The 22528-nt window shown below is 33.8% G+C and overlaps 1 protein-coding gene across 9 annotated transcripts in view; it reads left to right on the top strand.

Annotated features, from left to right (window-relative positions):
* Window positions 1-22528, top strand: part of TRIQK (triple QxxK/R motif containing) — a 70160-nt gene that overhangs the window by 18055 nt on the left and 29577 nt on the right. For 2 of the 9 annotated variants that reach the window (XM_025394802.1, XM_025394800.1), the window contains one exon: window positions 21590-21745. The exons of the other annotated variants lie outside the window; for them this stretch is intronic. The gene's annotated coding sequence lies outside the window, so the exon portion shown is untranslated. The remainder of the gene's footprint in view (window positions 1-21589; window positions 21746-22528) is intronic. 9 annotated transcript variants of the gene reach the window in all.

Here is a 22528-nt window from a genome sequence, read left to right as displayed (position 1 = left end):
GAGAGTTTTCACCTCCTTCGTTTAATTTATTACTAAGTGTTCCATTTTTTTAAAACTATTGTAAATAGGATTGTTGTCCTCATTTCATTTGTAGATAGTTTGCTTTTAGTATATATAAATTCTACTGATTTTTGTTGGCCAAGCGTAGAAGCTTGTGCTTGTAATCGTAGCACTTTGGGAGGCTGAGGCAGGCGGATTGCCTAACCTCAGGAGTTCAACCAGCCTGGGCACCATGGTGAAACCTGGTCTTTACTAAAATACAAAAAATTAGTCAGGCATGGTGGCATGCACCTGTAGATTCAGCTACTTGAGAGGCTGAGGCAGGAGAACTGCTCAAACCCCGGAGGCAGAGGTTGTAGTGAGCCAAGATTGTGCCACTGAACTCCAGCATGGGCAACAGAGTGAGACTCTGTCTAAAAAAAAAGAAGAAATACTACTGATTTTTGTGTGTTGAATTCAAATCCTGCAGCTTTAGTGGAGTCTTTAGTATTTTCTCCATATAAGATAATGTCATCTGCAAATGGGCACAATTTAAATTCTTCCTTTCTAACTTGGTGGCCTTTTAATTCTTTCTCTTGCCTAATTGCTCTGGCTAGGACTTCCATTACTATGTTGAATAGAAGTGGTAAAAGTGAGCATCCTTGTCTTGTTCCAGATCTTAGAGGAAAGGTTTCAACTTTTCCACATTCAGTACATTAGCTGTGGGTTTGCCACATATGGCCTTCATTGTGTTGAGGTGCGTACCTTTTATACCTAATTTGTTGAGGGTTTTTATCATGAAGGGATGTTGAATTTTGTCCAATGCTTTTTCTGCATCTGTTGAAAAGATCATACGGATTTTGTCATTAATTCTGTTAATGTGATGTATAATATTTATTGATTTGCATATGTTGAACCATCCTTGCATCATGGGGTGAATCTCACTTGATCATAATTAATGGTATTTTTAATGTGCTCTTGCTAGTATTTTGTTGAGGATTTTTGCATCTATAATCATCAGAGTAGTTATCTTTTTTTTTGTTCCATCCTTGTCTGATTTCATTATCAGAGTAATTATGGTCTCAGAATGAGTATGGAAGTATTCCCTCCTCTTCAATTATTTGGAATAATTTTAATAAAATTAGTATTAGTTCTTTATTAAATGTTTGGTAGAATTCAACAGGGAAGGTATCATGCCCTGGGATTTTCATTGTTGAGAGACCCTATTACTAATTTAAGCTGGTTAGTTATTATCGTTCTGTTCAGATTTTCTGTTTCTTCATGATTCAGTCTTGGTAGGTTGTATGTTTCCAGGAGTTTATCCATTTCTTCTATATTATCCAATTTGTTGTCATACAATTGTTCATAATTATCTCTTGTGACCTTTTGCATTTTTGTGATTTCAGTGTAATGCCTTCTTTTCCATCATTAATTTATTTAAGTCATTTCTCTTTTTTTAAAATGTAGTTTGGCTAAGAGTTTGTTAATTTTGTTTATCTTTTCAAAAAACAACCAACTCTTCATTTGTTGACTTTCTGAATTTTAGTTTTTTAAAGTTTCTATTTTATTTATTTCTGCTCTGATCTTTATTTCCTTCTTTCTATTGATTATATGTTTCATTTGTTCATTTTTCTAGTTCCTTGAGGTGCAATGTTACATTGTTTATTTGAGATCTTCTTTTTTGATGCTGGCATTTATTGCTCTATACTTACCTCTTAGAAATGCTTTTGCTGTATCCCATAGGTTTTGAGGTGTTGTGTTTTTATTTGTCTCAAGAAATCTTTAAATTTCCCTTTTGGCCGGGTGCAGTGGCTCATGCCTGTAATCCCAGAGTTTTGAGAGGTGAAGGTGGGCAGATCACCTGAGGTCAGAAGTTCAAGACCAGCCTGGCCAACATGGAGAAACCCTGTCTCCACTAAAATACAAAAATTAGCTGGTTATGGTGGCAGGCACCTGTCATCTCAGCTACTCAGGAGGCTGAGGCAGGAGAATCGCTTGAACCCAGGAGGCAGAGGTTGCAGTGAGCTGAGATCATGCCACTGGACTTTGGCCTGGGTGACAGAATGAGACTCTGTGTCAGAATAAATAAATAAGAAATAAATAAATAAATAAATAAATAAATAAATAATTTTCCCTTTTGATTTCTTCATTGACCCATTCATTTTTCAGAAGGATGTTGTTCAATTTCTATGTATTTGTAAAGTTTCTAAAGTTGTTCTTGTTATTGATTTCTAGTTTTATATCATTGTGGTCAGAAAGATACTTGATATTATTGTAGTTTTCTTAAATGTATTAAGACTAGTTTTGTGGTCTAACATGTGATCTATCCTGGGAAATGTTCCATGTGCAGTTGAGTAGGATGTTTATTTTTCTGCAGTTGGTTGGAATATTCTGTAAACATCTGTTAGGTTCTTTGGGCCTAGAGTGCAGCTTAAATTCAATGTTTCCTTGTTAGTTTTCTGTCTGTATGATCTGTCCATTACTGTAAGTGTTATATTGAAGTCCTGTGCTATTATTGTGTTGGAGTCAATTTCTGTCTTTATATCTACTAATATTTGCTTTATTTATTTTGGTGTACCAATGTTGGGTGCATATATATTTACAAACATTACATCCTTTTGCTGGAAAAACCCATTTATCATTATATGATGACCTTCTTTGTCTCTTTTATGGTTTTAAAATTTAAAGTCTGTTTTATTTGACATAAGTATAGCTACTGCACTCTCATTTGCTTTCCATCTACATGCAATATCTTTTTCTGTTACTTTACTATCAGTCTGCTTGTATCCCTGACAGTGAAGTGACTCTCTTGCAGACAGTATACAGTTGGGTCTTTTTTTTTTTTTTTTTTTAATCTGTTGAGCAACTCCAAGTCTTTTAATTGGAAAATTTAATCCATTTACATTTAAGGTGATTCTTGATAGGTCTGTACATTTAAGAAGACAGCCCTCTCTTCTCGCATTTACAGGAGTTCTTCGACACAGATAGAATTTCATTATTTTGTCTAGCCTGTGATTCATGAAGGGCCACCTGGTGATGACCCTGAAGAGAATTTGTGTGTTCTTTAGTTGGCTGGGCCACTACCTTTGCTCTGATATCAGATAATGCTACTCTCTGGGCTCTGCTGACTGGTGAGACCACTGACCAGGCTTTCTTATTAGGTGGAGCTGCTGGCTGGGTACTGCAATGTCTTCTGGTCAGCCCAGATATAAGACATATTCCTCGTCTGGGTAATTCTGCTATTTGGGATCTGCGGTTGGGTAAGGGTGCAGGCTGCAAGGTTAGGTGGAGTTACTGTTCTGGACAGGTGGGACCTGAGGCTATGCTCCTTAGGAATGCATGATGAGGGCTTGCTTCCCTCTGGGTGTGGTACCCTGGGATGGGCATTAGGCTGAACTGAGTGGCTGTTTGACCTCTCGGATCAAGCAGGACTAGTGCCTACATTTCTCCCAAATGCATAGAGGCAGGAATCTCTCTGCCTGAGTAGGGTTGTAGGGTGGATTTGTTGGCTGTGTTGAGCCACTACTTGCCTTCCCAGGTGAAGTAGGTATAGCCCCTTTGCTTCTCCGAGATCTCTGGAGGAGGGCATCTCTTCGCCTGGGCAGGGTTATAGGGTGAGCTTTTTGGTTGTGTGGAGCCATTGCTTACCTACCTGGGCAAAGCCAGTGTGGCTTCTTTCCTTCTCTGATATCCCTTCATGTCTCTGACATCCATGAAGCTGGGAGTCCTCCTGCCTTATGGAGTCATTGGGTAGGCATTTTGGCTGTGTGGAGCTGCTGTTTACCCTGCTGGGTCAAGCCATTCTAGCCCCTTTGCTTCTCTCAAATTCACCAATAAAACAATTCTGTGAGTTCACACAAAGTGGGGAAATATTAAGGTTTTGACCACTCAGAATGGCATGTCTTCATAATCAACTAGGTCATTTAGTTGAGGCCCCATTGGGGATAATGTTTTGAAGTAGGCTGATCTATCCCTAGGTTAAAGGTTGCTTAGATGCAACCTAGAAAAAACTGCAGTAAAACCTGACCATACTGATTTTAACTCTCTTTCTGCTCTCAACAAAAAGCCCCAAATGTTTTAAAAGAATAAAATAACATTAGACATTAAACAATGTAACAATTACAGTTCCCTCATCTAATAAAAATTACTAGTCATGCCACAGAGCAGGAAAGTGTGATTCATAACCAAGAGAAAAACAGTCAATAGAAACAGATCTATAAATGATAGATTTGGCAGAACTACCAGCAAAAAATGTAATCAGTTATTGTATTTTTAAATATTTAAAGAAAATTTAACATAAGGGGAAAATAGAAGTTATTAGAATCAAAGGAACTTCTAGTGGTAAAAAGCATACTTTTTGAATTAAAAATTTCACTTTATGGTATTAACAGCAGATTGGATACTGCGGAAGACAAGTTCAGTGTGCTTGAAAATATTGCAGTAACACTGATCCAAAATGAAAGGCAGAGTGAATAATTGCCCCCCCAACAAAAATTAACAGTGCCTCGGTTACTTATGAGACAATACATGGTGTCATATATGTGTAGATGTAGTGTCAGAATAGTGGCAAGTGCAGGGGAAGAAAGAAAAAGTTATTTCAAGAAATCATGTCAGAAATTTTTCCAAATTTGATGAAAACTACAAAACGATACATATAAGAAGCTCAGAGAAGCCTGATCATTATAAAAATAGACAAACAGACACCAAAGCACATCAAAATTAAATTGGTGAAAACAATGATGCAAAAATCATTAAAAGCAGCCAGTATGGGTGAGGAATATAAACTAAAGATAAATTTAAAATGGTTGGTAATGGATGTGTTAGTTAATTTGATTGTAATAATAATTACAAATTGTATGCATATATCCAATCATGTTGTACACCTCAAATATATACACATATCAATTAAATATTTTAAAATATAAAAAGATAAACTTAAAGATAAGTTTGAAGACTGTTCCATAAAGCTATCCCAGTCGGTAGACAAAGGAGTGTTAGCTTTCAAGTACTCTAAGAATAGTTGTGACCCTAGAACCCTAGAATTCTATTTGAAGAAAAATATTCTTCAAAAATTAAAGATGAAATAAAAGTTTCTGTCTCTAAACAAAAGCTGAGAGAATTTGTTGCCCAAAGACTTGTACTGCAAGTAATGTTAAAGCTGTTCTTCAGAAAAAAGGAAAATGAAACATTAATCTACCACAAGGAACAAAGTATACTGGAAATGGTAAATATGTAGGCAAATAGAAAAGGCATTTTTATCATTGTTAAGGTTTTGAAAAAGATATGTTGACTCTTTACTGCAAAAATATGGTGTATGTTGATAAAAACACAGATGTTAAATATATGACAATAATATCCCAAAGGATAGAGGGTTGAGTTGGAAGTTTACTATTGCAAGGTCTTATATAATATGTAGAGTAGCATAATATTATTTGAAGATAGATTATGAAAGGTTACATAATATATATTATAAATTCTAGAGTAACTGCTAAAAATGTAAAACAGAGGAATCACTAATACATTAAAAGTGAAGATGAATAAAATACTAAAAAATGCTCAATTAATTCCAAAGAAGCAAGTAAAAAGAACAAAGAAGATGAGATAAGAGCAGATGGGACAAATAGAAAATAAATTGTAGGATGGTGGATATAAATGCAAACATGTCGATAATTACATTAAATAAAATGACCTTAACTGTACATTCAAAACACATATTTTCAACTGGGTTAAAAAAGCAAGACCCAACAATATACTGTCAACAAATCTGATTAAATAAATAACCATGTGCAAGCTATCTTAATTGTATCTGCCTCATTCCTGCTATATAACCACAGAATTTGGCATTTATCATTTGGGTGTGCATGTGTGTGTTGGTATATGTATGTATATTTTTCCCTAAATAATATCGACTATTGATTTGTATTTTTAAAATTGTTTTGTAAGTATATGAATGCATGTGTCTTTGTTCACACATTTTAACTGCTTTATATTTGACTTATGAATAAATTATGTAGACATATAGAGTTTATTTTTGTTTTTTGCTGTTATTAAAAACATTTTCAGTGAGTGTACTTACTAGTGTTTTTGTGCACTATAGAATTGTTTTTCTAGTTCATATAACTAGCAGTTGAATTAATGGTTCTTGTATGTACATAATCTTTAATTTTACTGGGTATTGCCACATTGCTCCCTCAAATATTTTATTAATTATTGTTCTTACCTTATTGTAATAATCTGAGCTCCTATAACAGTTCAATAAGTGGTCATGCATATATTTTTTAAAGGTATTCATAGTATTTATAGCTACTTTATAGATTTTGTTGCTATAGTAAATTAAAATTTTATGTATAAACTTTATATATCATAACCTGGCTGAGCTCTTATGAATAATTATACACAGATTCAAATATTTGTCTGTAGTTTCTCTCCACTTTGCCACCTGGGAGTCATATTTGTGAATCATGATGTTTTCTTTTTCCTTTCCAATGCCCTATGCTCTTTCCCCTTTTGTCTCACTGTGCTATCTGGATCTCTCACTACAATGTCTTTGTCTTGCTTATGATTTTTAAAAGAGGACTTTTAATTTTTCTCTATTAAGGATAATCTTTGCTTTGTCTGTTTGCCTATGTATCAACAGGGTAAAAAGTACTTCTCTATTTCTATTTAGTAAACTCCTTGCTCTTTCCCTTCCTGCCTCCCTCTGTTCATCCTCTATCTTTCTTCCTTCTCTCTCCCTGTAACAGTGAATGGGTATTGAATGTAACTTTTATTTTTCTGTATTGATTGAGGTCTTTCAGTATTTTCCCCCTTTAATCAGTTAACAAGAAGTGTATTATTAAGATAATATCTAATGTTAAATTGTCCTTGCATTTTTGTGGTTAGCTCAGCTTCATCATGGAAAATTTTACCATTATGATTATACATACTAGATTTGGTTTTTTAATACTATGTTCAGGATTTTTATATCTTTGTTCATAAGTAAGATTGGCTTGTAATTTTTCATTCTTGTAATGACCTTGCCTTGTTTTCATTTCAAGATTTGATTAGCCTTATGAAATGAGTTGAGAAGTGTGCCAATTTTTAGGCTTCAAAATAGTTTATTATTTTATATACCTGATAAAGCTTGTTGTAGGGATTATGTGTTCCTTGAATGGTTAATAAAACTTCCCTGTTGACCATTTAGTCTTAGCTGTTTTGTGTGTGTATATGTATGTATCTTATTTTTTAAAGGTAGATTTTTAAAACATTGATTGACTTAAAAAATAATGATAGTTTCATTCAATTTTATTATATTTGATCTGTATGTTCTTCAGCTGCTATTGGTAAGTCTGTTTCTTAAGAAATGTGTTTTTATTTTACTTTTTAAATTCATTGATATGGCATTTTTAATAGAATCCTCTTGTTATATAATGTTAATCTGCTGAATATTGAGTCATATATATATTTTTATTTCTAATACTGTTTATGTATTTTTCTTATTTAATTTTAGTTTATGACTTTTTATAATTTGAAGGACTTTATTCTTTTTTTAATAGAAAAAAATTTGGTTCTTTATTTTTCAATATTTTGTCTTTTCTAATTTATACTTACCCTAAGCATTACTTTAGCTACATTACTAATTTTTCAAAACTTTCTGTTAATGCATAATACTGTACATAAAGCAACATGCACAAAACAGAATATGTAGGTGGTGAATTTTCACAGAATAAACACGCTTTTAACCAAAACCCTGATTATTTTATTTTAGCAATAATTTCTAAACATTTTGCAGTCGAAGTGTTTTAATATTTGTAGTTCACAACATTGATGAAATTGGAATCTTTTATTACTCTTGAACAGTTTATTTCAAATTGTATTTTTCATATTTTATTCGCTAGCTTTTCTGTTTATTATTTTTTGTGAGACTGAATGCTCTTAAAAAGGCCAACAATTAACTATCAAGCAGAACTTTGACATCTTTTTAAATGAAATACCTTATGAAAGGCATTATAGGTTTGATAGAGTAGGAATTAGGGAATAGGAGATGAAAGATGAAAGATAAAAAGCTGGCACAAAGTAGAACTTCTGGTTTTTTGTTTGTATTTCAGTCTATACTTGGGAAATTCTTTTCTCCATCAGTCCATTGTAACAGGAAATCTATTTATGCTTTTTAGTATTGTACTGTTCCGTCTATTTTTGCTTATTTATTTGTTTCTACATAGTGGAGTTACATTAGTTAATAGCCCAGTGCTTATTTCCATTAACCTTTTTCCATGTTGTTTTCTCAATTTTTTAAGCTTAAAATTCTTTATTGTATTTCTCTAGTAGAATAATTTGGTGGTATTTTAAAAGCATAATTTGCATCATAGTTGATAAATATATGTTATAATACCACAATCTGTTTGAAAACTACCAGTCTGCAAATACTAGCAAAGTGCTAATGCTATATTCACCTGGGACTGCAATATAATGAATGCATTTAGTACAACTTCTATGAAATTGGATATATATCAGTTGTTTTTATACTTTTGACATTTAATTACTAATAAAACTTTTTAAAATAAGTCATACAGCATTTTGAAACTATTATGCTAGAAGCAAAATTTCCATAAAGGGCATTCTTATTGTTGTCTTGAGCTCTGTTTCCTCTTATATACTTAAGCTTATTTCAGTGTACATAATTTCCATTAGTTTTAAGATATATATGCTTAAAAATTATGTGCTAATTGTTAGTTCTGTCTTAATATACAAGGATGTGTTTCTAGGCATGAAAATAATTACCCTTAGCCTGATACATATGCTTATGTATTCTATGTTTTTTTAAATTGGAAGATAATTTAGCAATTGTGTAAGAAGGCAAAGTGATTGACTTTGTCAATGGCATCTAGTCTTTCATTGAAAAGACATGGCTAAGGTTTTATGCCTTCTTGTCTGGTACATTTCCCTACTACTCTTTATTTTGTCAAGGGATAAACATTGAATATCTTTCAGAAACTATTCATGTACCAAACTAGAACTTGCTTTTTCAGTTCACCATTGAAATAACCACTATTACAAAAATAATATGCAAATAATAGAGGTTTTTATTTCTTTCACACTTTCTTTCCTGTTCTCTCTTTGTGGACCTAAGTGACTTTTCCTAGTCACTTAAGGATGTTTTTGTTGAATTTGGAAACCTAATTACTTGAAATTGATAATGCATATAGAAATGACTAAAAATTAGCATGAGTGATGCTTGTCACTAAAATAGATCAAGGAGGTTCAGTGAGTGATATGTTATCTGTGTATTTTATAGTCAGAAGTGTGAGAATCATTGTGTTTGAACCTTAGATTAAGTGATGAATCAATATACAGAAACATGATTTCAAATATATGTCTTGAATGTTAGCAATCTGATGTAGACAAGCTATGTTTTTAAATGTATAAATACTTATGTAAACATACAGTATGTGGCTACACATAGGAATGACACTTTTAGTTTTCTATCTAGAATCTTTATGCCTTATCTTCAAAGAACACTGGTTTTATTCTTTTATCTACCCCTTTTGCAGACAGTCAGATGTTTAGGAGAAACAGACCTCATGGCCAGCTTCAGTAGTAAGTTTAAGCACAGTCTCATTTTCCTTGCCATAGTGTGGAGCATACATCTGTAAGGTATAAAATAAGGTGATAGATCTTTTTTTTTTTTTTTTTTTTTTTTTTTTTTTTTTTTTTTTTGAGACGGGGTCTTGCTCTGTCACCCAGGCTGGAGTGCAGTGGCCGGATCTCAGCTCACTGCAAGCTCCGCCTCCCGGGTTCACGCCATTCTCCTGCCTCAGCCTCCCGAGTAGCTGGGACTACAGGCGCCCGCCACTTCGCCCGGCTAGTTTTTTTTTTTTTTTTTTTTTTTTTTTGTATTTTTTAGTAGAGACGGGGTTTCACCGGGTTAGCCAGGATGGTCTCGATCTCCTGACCTTGTGATCCGCCCGTCTCGGCCTCCCAAAGTGCTGGGATTACAGGCTTGAGCCACCGCGCCCGGCCAAGGTGATAGATCTTTATGGGGTATTTAATATTTGATAATGACTATTATCACCAAGTTGGTCTATATGAGCACAGGTTAATTATTCTGTAGGTTTAATTCAAATGGGTTATTATCCTTTGTTTCATAGGTGATTCACAAATTTTAAAAATCTTAGGTATTATTTTACAAAATATTATACGAAAAATTAAATATGAAAACTTTATATTGATAATAATATCTGACAGGTTTCCTAATATTTGAGAGGAAAGCTACAAATATAAATGTGGAAAGAGCAAAGTCGAATGAGAGCCGTGTGATGTTGGATTGGAAATTGGAAGTACTGAGCTCATACCAATACATATATTTTCTAGCTCTCTCTACTTAGAAGGCCTGTGAACAGTATCAGTTCTTTTAGAAATGAGCACATCTTGTCCCCAGATCTTGCTTTCTAAAAACCATTCTCCACTAAAGGGGAACTGGGCCCCTTAGAGAAATGGCAGGTTCCAGAGCAGGAGCAGGGAAAACACATGCTAAACCATGAATATCTTATGTGTCAGAAAATAAAGAGGTTCTTAAATAATGACGGTGATATGCCAAAAGGACACAAACGACCTTGAAGGAACTTCCACTGGCCAAATCCAGGACAATTTGGGAATCAAAATTTTAAAAATGATATACATTAATTCTAACTAATTGAATAAAAAAAACTCTGAGTACATACTGCTATAAACACATATATGAATAAATAAATGGAGAGAATAAAATGTTTCTTAATACAGTAGGATACTAACTAATAAATATGGAAGAAATGAGGAAATTATAAAATCATCACATGGCACCTGTCAGAATATAATTAATTCAACCAAGAAACATCAATAAATGCTAACCAAGTAGTTGCAAATTTGATGAATAGGATATTTACATAGTTTCAACGCACCTCCGCACCAAATACTTATTAATTATAAAGGGGAAGAAACTAAATTCTCTCTCAGTGGAGAAATTAGGCAGGTACCACCTTAATCAAGTGATCCAAGTTAACACCATCAGAAGAGGATAGCTTGCAATGAGAACACTGTATTGGTCAGTTTAGTTAAAACAAACAAAAAAATAAGTTAGAAAACAGGAGAAACTTGCTAGTTAAAGGAAAAAATGAGAAATTCACGTTGATTATGCTTTGTTAGAATAATGCTAGATGTATGATTGAAGAAGTTAGGGGTAGATATATAGGCTCTTGGAATATATTTGAGGGAATGAGGTACCCAAGGAGGGCATAATATATAAAGTGAATGAATTATGGGGAACATGGGAACACAAACGCCATAGTTTCATAGGCAGCTAGAGGAAGAATGCTAATTAAAGAGGTCAAGAAGAAATTGAAATGTAGAAGGAGAATCAAGAAAGTGCTGACTTGGAAGCCTACGGCTTGAAGTTTGACGACAGAGTATTCAGTAGTGCCACGTGCCACAGGATGATTTTGTAAATAAGGACAGTCTATCTTAGCATAACCTACTATTGTGATATTCTCATATCTGTTTCAGGTATTGCCTAAAATACTAATCTGTTTTCTGAAATGCAGTATTTAAAAAGAAGACTTGCCATTCTTTCCTTGTATTGCAACACCTTATGGGTAAGAAAACTAACTGAGCGTGTGGTAAACTGTCCTTGTGTGCTTCATAGCCGGGGCAAGGGCTGTCCTGGATGGTCCTGGTTTAAGTTTATCTTGATGTAATGAATGGAACCCTCTTTCAGTCTCAAAAGTGTTCTGGCTTGGATGGTAAATTATAAATTATATGGTCATCCTATTACAGGTCTCTGATGACAGGATATTCCTTTATCACAAGCTGGGGAAATGATTGATAAGCATGTCTCTTAGCCAGTTCTTGATATCTTTTATTCATTAACCAAAATGCTTATTTCCTTCTGTTATAATCCATTTTAATTAGCTTTCCAATAATCTAGGCTTCTATTTCCCAAACTTTACATGAAACATAGGCTTCATGGGATGATAATGTGCATTGCTTGAGAAATCGGACAAACAACATTGGGCAATGTGACTTATGTAAGCCCCTCTTAGATTGACGGAGCACATGTAGAGACTCAGGAAAGTTTTTCAGTAGACTTCCCAAACTTACTAATAGCAGTTTTATCTTGAAACTACCAAATTTTGGGAACTTGGTTCACATTTTGTTTCAATGTAAAATGCATGTAAATTAAGAAAAATAAAAATTTTAACCTTGGATAAAACAAACTTGGTTATCAGTAGTGACTTTGATAAGATTTAGAGTGTATCAGAACATTTCATTTACACTGAACACAGATATATTACTCAGAAATTCTTAGTCAAATGCAATTAACATTTGGGCTAAACATAAAGGCAGTGTCCTTTTTGCTAGTAAATCTTTGTTTCAGAAAAAGTTATTGAAAAATCTGAATCATAAGAATTCACTAATATTCCATTAGAGCCAAGAAAAGGCAGTTCATATAGAGGAATTATGATAAAAGAAATTACGCCCATTTAGTCAGGAATTACAGAGATAAAAGTAGATGCCATCTTAGATGTTTACGTCTAGAGCTTATTGTTTTCCTTCCTTTTTTAGCCCAGTTTTTGGTACCAGCTGGATGAAATAAAGTTTTTTATTCATGTGATAATTCAAACGATCTGAGTTTTATTTAATTTTCTTAAAATAATCCAATTTAGAGGGATTGTAAGCATTGAAAACTCAAGGTTTGTGATCTTTAGATCAATAACCCTGTTTTCAATTACTCTTTGTCTCATCAGGAAAAGCAGTCTGAAGGTTTGTTGGGTAATAGTCAAGTGGATATGAAACTGCCCTTTGTGAACCTCAAAATCCCTGAAGCTAATGGCACCCTTGCTTCTTCTCATTCCTTTTGTCTGATTAAGCTCTTAGTATGCAGTGGTACAGCTGCCTGCCTTACTGGCTTTACATCAGAATTGTAGATGTTTGTTCTTTTTACATGTTTGGATATGTGTCTCTTCTTGTATCAGCACTTTGTAATCCTGAAAACAGGGTCTTCAGTTTCATTTGTTTGGTACCATATTATTGTGATTTTTTTTTTTCTTTTTTTTTTTTTTTCTGGAGACCGAGTCTCGCTCTGTCACTAGGCTGGAGCACAGTGGCTCAACCCTGTCTCGCCGCAACCTCCACCTCCTGGGTTCAAGTGATTCATTCTCCTGCCTCAGCCTCCTGGGTAGCTGGAATTACAAGCGTGCACCACCACGCCCAGTTAATATTTTGTATATTTAGTAGAGATGGCAGAGAAGGGGGTGTTTCACCATGTTAGCCAGGCTGATATCAAACTCCCGACCTCTGGTGATCCGCCCGCCTCAGTCTCCCAAAGTGCTGGGATTACAGACGGAAGCCACTGTGCCCGGCCTATTGTAACCTTTTTGTTTGTTTGTTTGTTTGTTTTTATTATACTTTAAGTTCTAGGGTACATGTGCACAACATTTAGTAATCTTTTAAAACTTTTAGAAAGAACAGTTTACATAAAAAATAATCTTTATTTAAAGGATAGTGTAATTGTGTGATTACTTTTTAGTTTGACTACTAAAAGTTACATCATAGACCAATCCTAGCTTAACTAACCTATCTTCTTTTGCAAATATAATCCAGAAGATTAACTCAAGTACATTTCCCATACTGTTGAAATCAAACCCTAGTGAATCAAAACAATAATTTTCGTACTTGAAAAAATTTCTGTTTAATAGAAGTTCTTTCCCTCATGTGGCCTTTCAGATTTGAAGTGCCTATCGCTTTTATATTTGTGAAAAGTGTAGAATTTAAAAATATAATTCCATGGGACCCAGCTAATGCAGCACACCCCTCCCCCAATGATGAGCATTGCTGATGATGCTTACAAAGCAGCTTTTTGTCTATTCTGGGCAGTATAAATTTAATGTGTTGTTTTCAAGTGTGTCATGTGTCCAGATGCCACAACAATCTGTGCATTAAAAAAGCATTAAAATAAAAGTAAGTGAAATATTTATGGGTATTTTTTGGTGGGGGCTGGGTTACTTGTGACATAATTATGTTTAGTTTAATTAATTCTATTAGGTTTTGGGAAAAACAAGTGCTTTGTTTTCTTATTTCTTGTTTTAAACATTTTATAATGTAGATTTCTAATGCTCTTCCACCCTCGTCAGCCACCCCATACCTACTTCTAGATTACCTGTTTTTGTTAATGACATTATCATCTCTCTAACCCAATATTTGCCAAGTACGGTCCACTAGCCACTTGAATTTGAAAACTGGCAGGGAATAAGTGCTTGCTCAAAATGCTGCTTCCTTGGCCACTCCCCAACATTACTGACTGGGTATTTTTGAAGGGTGAAGCCTGGACTTTGTATTTTAACCATCACTAAAATTTAAAAACATTGTCATCTTCAGTTTTTCTTCTGCTTCATTGCCCCCATCCAAGCTGTTCCTATATTCTAAAAAGTAAAACACCAAATGGAACTTCCTTTCTACTTGTTGCATTGATTTATCACTTAGTAGATTACTTTTGGAACTTAGCTGGACCTTTTTTTTTTTTTTCTAGCCTATTTAGTTAACTTCAAACCTCCTTGTCTTTCTAATCTTATTAAAAAGTATCTGATTTGGTTACCTCACTGCACTAAATCCTTTTATATTTTCCTGTTGAATTCAGAAAAAGTCTAAAGTTTCAGGGAATCATTAGAAACTTCCACAATTTGATCATGGCACCCCACCCAGGCCTTGCTGGTCCACCAGAGAGGCTGACAGGCTTCACAGTCCCTGCTCAGGCCTCCCATCTACTTCCAGCTGTGTTTCTCAAATGCTAATATGCAAAAGAATTGCCTGTGACCTTGTTAAAAAGATAATCAATGGTTCTCAAACTTTAATGGTGACAGTAATCACACGGGAAATTTAAAAACAAAACAAAACTAGAGATCCATATACCTTAGCCCCTAAGATTCTGATTCAGTAGGACTGTGATGGGGCCCAGGAATATGCATTTTCAAGAGTATCCCAGACAACTGTAATGGTGATTATGGACCATACTTTGACAAATGCTGATCTGGACTCTCAACTGCTCCCAATGAATAGGTGATACTAACTAGATTTGAGATCTGAGACTTTCTTCTGTGGTGCTGAATTCTAGCCAGCTGAGTTTTCCTGGAGGGATTGGGACTCCTCCATTTACCAAGGCTACAGCTGACTCCTGGAGAGGCCTGAGTACTCACTGCAGTTTTGAGATAAAGCTGGTTCAAGATACTACACATTCCTGTTAGCTTTTCTCACTGCCCTACCTGACCCATTTGGTTATACGTCCTCCACTAAATACTTATGCCCATATTATTCTGTATTATCTTTGGTTTTTCATGGACTAATCTCCTGCTATTTCCTTTCCTCTCTGTTTTTTTTTATATCCCCCTTGAACCCAGTTCATCCCAAACGCTTTATTACTTTTAGCTCTTGATGTTAATTGAAACTTGATTCTTCTTATAAACACCACTTTCCTGACGCCATCTTAAATGGAAACTATTCTTCTTTTGTTCATATACCAGTGGATCAAGAGGTTGGTTTTTATCATTTTATTTTTTATTGCCACTTTCAGAACATTTACATTTCCTGCATATAAAAGCAAACAAGACAAATCAAACAAAAAACCCAGCTCCTTTGTGATTTATTCCATTTGACAGTAGTGTCCTCTACCTCTCTCTTTTGCTGTTTATCTATGGACATCTGGGTCCCTTCTCAGTCTTCCTACCTCTGAGTCTTTCTTTGCATCCTCACCCAAATCCTGCTACCATCTTGGGTACGCATAATGCATATGTATGACATATGCATTATCCTGGTATTTCAGTTCCTTAACACATCTGCCATAATGTTTTCCTACCACGTCAGTCTTTCTGGACCAAAACTTACTCCATCTCAATAATAGTATTAATTACCTCACACTCACACTGACTAGTGACCTTGTTAATAACCTTTCTTCTCTAGTAAAATAACTAATTTTCTCTCCTAGTATTTGGTTTTTGGTTATTTTTTTACTCCCAAATTTTGTTATTTGGTTATTTTTTACTTTCAAATTTGGTCATTTAACTTTATCAAGTTCGAAGATTGGTCCACTTTCTGCTTAACTCTAAACCACTACTACCTTCACTTCCTTTTCTGCCTTTAGATGCCATAAAATATCATGTCACCCACTTTTTATAGTATCCTAAAGTTTTCTGTCATGCCTACCTGGGAAAACTTCAATTCTGCTTACTCTAGTAGACTACCCTTCCCTATGTCAGCACTAAGTAGCTAAGTACTCAGAAAGGAAAATATTATTTGCAATCCGATAGTCCAATGCTATAATAGATTCATGGTTACCAAATTTTTTTGGTCTCTTAGTGATGACCATGAAGCCTGTTTTTATTTTTTTATTTTTCTATTTTTTAGAGATGGGGCCTCAACTCTGTTGCCCAAGCTGGAGTGCAGTGGCATGATCAGAGCTCACAGCAGTCTCAAACTCCTGGGCTCAAGAGATCTTCCCACTTCAGCTTCCAGAGTAGCTGGTATTACAGGCACAAGTGACTGCACCCAGTTAGTCCTGTTTTCTTTAGACAACTCTTTCCATTCCTCCACAGCATTAATTCCAACTCTGCACTTGCAAACCTTCAAACTTCCCACCTTTCCTTTCTCTCATAAGGAGATAATCTTGCCTGCTACTTCATAGTGAAAACAGAGCTATTACATAGATATCCCTCTACTTTTGGTTACCAGACCTCAAGTCTTATGTGTAATTTTGCCCGTTATTTTCTCTTTTTCTTGATAAAGTGATGGACATAGTGTGCTATGATTATTACTTGAAATGAATGCTGGATTCTACTCTACTTGGAAACCTCATTGTTACTTTTTTTTTTTCCTGTATTTTCACCCTCTCACTTTCGGTTGTTCCTCCCAATTATTATTTAGACCAACTCAAATTTTCATCTTTAATCAGAAAAAAGCCCTAAAGAGTAAAAACAAAGCATAACAACAACAACAAATCTCTTCCTCAACCTCAGTTCCTTTCTACTTACTATGCTGTCTGTCTCCTTCCTTGTATTTATTTTATAATGGATTGGTCTGCAATTTTCATCTCTGCTCTCTCACCTCTCACTTATTCTTTAGCCTATAGGAAGTATTTGACCATTTAAGTACAGAAACATCATTGCTTCTTTTTCTCAGCATAATATTGTTGAGATTTATCTCTACTGCCTATGTTCAGTATTTTATTTTTCTGGGTAGTATTATACTATATGAATAAACCACAGTTTCTCAACTTCCTGGACTCACGCCATTCTCCTGCCTCAGCCTCCTGAGTAGCTGGGACTACAGGTGCCCGCCACCATGCCCCCAATTTTTAACTATTACGAACAAAGCTGCCATGACCATTTTTGTAGAAAGTATTTTTGTAACCATATACATTTATCTCTCTTACATAAATATCTAGGAGTAGAAGTGCAAAAATTGCTGGTAGTTAACTTTGTAGGAACAGCCAATTTTATAAAGAAGTTGTACCAGAAATTTCAGTTGCTCCACATTCTCTTCATTATTTTGTATATGAATTATTTTTTATTTGAACCATTCTAGTACATATGTAGTAGTATCTCAGTTCTAATTTTAATTTGCACTTTGCTAATTACTACTGGTGTTAAGAACTTTTTCATGTGCTTGTCATTTGTATATCTTATTTGCTGAAGTTTCTGGTTCCTGTTCAAGTTTTTGACCCCTCTTTAAATTATTAGGTTGTATACCTTATATTATTAATTTTTAAATGCTTTCTGGATGCAAATTATTTTGTCAGATACATGCATTATGAATACTATCTATCTGTAATAACCTATTTTCTTACTGGTGTCTTTTGATAAGCAAATATTAATTTTGATGTAATCCAATTCATTCTTTTTTTCTCTTTTATGATACATCCTACTATGTTTTCTTCAATAAATATTTGCCTCTACAAAGTCATGAATATAATATTTTCCCTAGTAACTTTGTTGTCTTAGCTACTTTGTTCAGTTGTATGATCTATCTTCAATTAATTTTTGTGTATAATATGAGATAGGGGTTAAATATTTTTGGTTGTTTTGTTTTTCATAAGGAAATATATTTGTTCTAGCACTATTTCCTAATACTGTGTTTTAGTTCCCTAGTTTGGCTGAAGATGAGTCCCAACAACTAAGATTTCTTTCCTGGAACATGACTTTTTAGGTTTACACAGATAAGTGTCCTGTACTTACTTTTCGTATAAATTTTCATATCAATGTTGGCAAGTGATCAGGATTTTAGAAATCATCTTTTCACATATTTCAGTTTTTAGATACTTTACCTGCAGCTGTAAAGGAAATTAGTTCGTCAAAGCGTAGGTGAACTGGGCACTTCTATCTCTGAAAACTTTAGAATAACAACTGTTTAACTCCAGTTTTATACAGTAAGAATTTGTTCCTCATTGTAATAACTTGTCTCAATGATAATATAATACTATTAATATGAGTAATACATAAAATTAATTGAAATAATTAATATGACTGATAATATTAAAATGATTAATATTACTTATAATATTGCATTTTAATGTTATAATTGTGTATACCTTGTCCACTTCACACTTGATAGTCTTTCAAATGATCTTTTTTTTTTTCATTTCCTTAAGTGTGGAGAACTGTCTTTGAAGATCTGAATCATGAATGATGCCTCTTAGGCAAGATCTGAATGATTACTCAGAGATGACTCTTGTGTGCAATATGAAAATATATAGGTTCCACAAGTGGGGATGTATTGAAAGGACATTTAAAGCAAATTGCAGAACATAGTAAATTCCTGGAAACGTGAATGAGCTTGTCAAAGTCATGGAACTAAAAGCTGAATTTCATAGTGCACTGGAACATAAGAAAGGAACAAATGACAAATTCAGATCATTAATGGTTCTTTATACTAAGGATTTTTGCTTTATCTAGGAAATGTGTCATCATTTCAATGACTTAAGTATGTTAAGTGAAGGAACAACTTTAAATTTGTAATACTCTGGAAACGGTTAATGTGCAATAAGATCAAGGACAAATATATTCTGTGTTTATTATATCTTCAGCATCTAGCATGAGGTTGTATTTTCATGATTGGTTCTCAACTTTGATCCAGCCATAACCAAATACCTCTTCTGTCTCACTACAGCTTCATGTTTAACGAAGAGTTTTCTTAGGTAAATGTATTTCTTTTAGCCTTAAAAACTAAGATAATTATTTTTTCTGTGGTCATGGGTTGAACTTTTTTTTTAATAACCTGTGTTTTGATATGTATTTAAATGTCACAGTCTGGATTTAATGCTTTTTCTGGAATCAGAGACATATGTGAAGGCTTCAGATTTCTTATTTTTTTACTTGTTCTCTCTGGATTTCATAAAAAAGGTATAAATGAGCAATAAAATAACTTGGTCGGAAGGTGATTGAATATAATACTACCTTTGTTTTTAAAGGTCACGTATTAATGCTTAAAAATACTGTTGGCAAAATTGCTCTGGAAAATTCAGGCTAAGAAAGCATACTAAAAACAAAAATGCTATGTTTAATCTTAAAAGTCCTAATGAGTGTAAAGTTTAATTAGATAAAAATTAACTGAATTATTTTAATATCCAATTTAGGTATTAAATAAAATTAGCATTTTTCTTCTTTAAATATGTGTTATCAAGTCTCAAGAATGTCGGAAACTTCTGTGATGATTTCATCTGAAATAATTCCTACAGCAAAATTCATAAATAATAAATATTATCTTATGAATCCATATTTTAGTTTAGCTGGGTCTCAGAGCAAGTTAGTTCCTCAGGGAATGCAGTGTTCTTTACAAAAGAAGGTGATGAGACATAATCTCCAAGGAATTAAATTGTGAAAACAATCTTGGTATTGTACATGCTCATATAAATCTGTTATTCCCTTTCCACATCTATCACAACACATTTTAAATTGTGGCTGATCTTGTATGCAAATAGCTGTCTTATTAGAAATTGCGGCTGTATGTGTTAATGTCTCCCTGGATTTCTTGGGAGTTTGCTATCTAACCATCAAAGCAATAGAAATGAATGATGATTACCACAAGGCTTTGAAGAACAAAGAAAAGTCAGAACATTTTAAAGGTTCTACTCGTCTGAGTCATTGACAGTTTGCACCATACAGATGAATAGGTGTCTCTCTAGGTCATTTAAAATAGCCTCAGTGTGTTTATTAGTAAGGCAAAATGCTTTCTTTTTTTGTGTATGTTTCTTGCAACTAATAAAATGTAAATAATTTGTGTAAGAATATGTTCTATAAGCATGTTTTGTTTTATCATTTGGTAAAACGTCATTTTACTTACTGAACAGAATATAATAATTTCAAAGACAATTAGAAAGTTTAAATTTTGATTAAATATTACCAAACCACTAAAAATAACTAAGAATAAAAATTTTAAACCAGTTTTTCTCTAATGTATCTTGGTTGAAATTCTTTTGAAGGCTTTTATGTTCAGTGATTATTATACATATAAAATGTCTGTTCATAGAGCATAGACCCCTCTAAAAATTTAGATTCTTTAGATTTTTCCCTGGTATAATTTTTAAGGTAGCATATATTAACACATAAGTAAAATTCAGCTACTTTGGTGAAAATATATTTTTGATAAACCTCTTACTTTTTTACTTACTGTTGGTAGTGAATGAATAAAGTATTGACCTCTGAAGTGTTATCTCTGCTGGGATGTTGGTTTAAATGACCAGAAAGGAATCGGAGGAAGCACAATGAGTAACCATTTTGGTAGATAGCCTTAGTGATTTGCTTAAAAAAAATAATTAAGCATAGTGTGTAAAGGCAAAGAACAAAACTCAATTGAAAAGGGAATAATATCTTGAGTGTTTACTCATTTAATCCAACTTCTCTCCTAAAATGGAGTGGTATCTTCCCTACCCACACACAATTAAGACTAAAATAACTTGATTCCTATTTATAATTAATAAATGCAAAATACTATGCAAATATGATTGCTATATGAATAAATTATAATATATCTATTGACAATTTTTATGGTGCTTGTCTTCACAGAATTATTTTTAATGGTTTGAATGATAAGAACTAAGACTATAGAATTAGGTGCCGTCTTGTTTTTATTGCTAGAATTTTAAAATGTTTTCTTCGATGTAATAACTACATGGTTTATTAGAGATGAAAATTTAACTTATTTGACTTTGTCATAATTTGAATATTCCTAGATATTGCAATAATACCATAAATATGAAGATTATTATGATTAGAAAAATAGGTTTTTAGCTGAACTTATAATTTTATTACATATGAATAAAAATTATTACATTGGAGATGCCTCTCACTGTATTGGGTGGGATCATTGTTAACTGTCTGTGTGACAATATATATAGATAAACAATACAATTTTCTCTGAACAGATTTCAAATGCATTTAGTGTTTTAGAACCTTGATAAACTCTTTAGAAAAATTACAGTTTGATAATTGCGTCAGTTTATGGAAACATCTATACTTGTTTGTTTTAGTTTCAGTGATGACAACTATTGTAACAAATAGATGCAAAAAAATGTATAGTACTGCAAATGCTGCCCATTTATTTTTTGTTATCACAGCAGTATGAAAGAGAAAAACAAGTTAGTTGGATAGCTCTCCTCCATGCAGTCATTCATGATCCAGGCTGTCATCATCGTCACATCGTGTTCAGAGTTACCCTGGAGGTCATCTCCATTTCATCCAGATAAATGAGTATGCAAGGAAAGTTTTTATAAGTCAGTTCTAGAAGCAGCAAACATTAATTTACTCACATTCTGTTGGCTGAAAATAAGTGATGTGCCCATAACTAACATCAAAAGAGGCCGGGACATTAGTCAAGTGTACCCAGAGGGAAAAAAAGGAGAACATGTATTTTAGTGAGTAGCCAACAGTTTTTGTAATAATTTATCTTTCTGGCATGGAAAGAGCTATGCACATTTATTTTTTTCTGTCTCCTCAATAGAGAGAACCTAAACATCTAGCATTTATTGCATCTAGCTCCAAGCCAAGGATCTCAAGCTAACACATAGGCACTCTCTCTCAATTTGCCTGTGACATTTTCCTACTCCTCCCCAGCATCACAGAACCCCTAAGAAATAATGATCAAGCAGTGGATAACTGCTTTATACCTGCAATAATCATCCCCATTTATAAAGGGAAGAATGGAAAACAGCCACAGGAGTCATTGGTCCATTGTGATGATGAAACCTGCTGCTCACAAGACCACTGAGAAGATCCATTGTACTGAAGTAGAAGTTTCAGCTTATGGTCTTTTTGTCCATTCTTCATGGCTCTTCCCTCTGGGTGGTTCTTCCTTTCTAGTCATGTGTGAAGTAGATGTTACAAACTCTATAGAGTTTGCCTTTCTTGAGTACTGCCGTATACTGGTTTAAATGTAGAGGCCTCAAAGTTGGCTTTCATTCAAAGACATTTTTAGATTATGTTTCTGGTTTCTTTGTAAATATAGTTCCCTCACATTTTAGTAACCTTCTTACCATTTCTACTCAGTTGCATGTGCC

Source organism: Theropithecus gelada, chromosome 8, assembly GCF_003255815.1.
Source record: "Theropithecus gelada isolate Dixy chromosome 8, Tgel_1.0, whole genome shotgun sequence".
In the NCBI taxonomy this organism is placed as follows: domain Eukaryota; kingdom Metazoa; phylum Chordata; class Mammalia; order Primates; family Cercopithecidae; genus Theropithecus; species Theropithecus gelada.
This window is presented reverse-complemented; position numbering and strand designations above follow the sequence as displayed.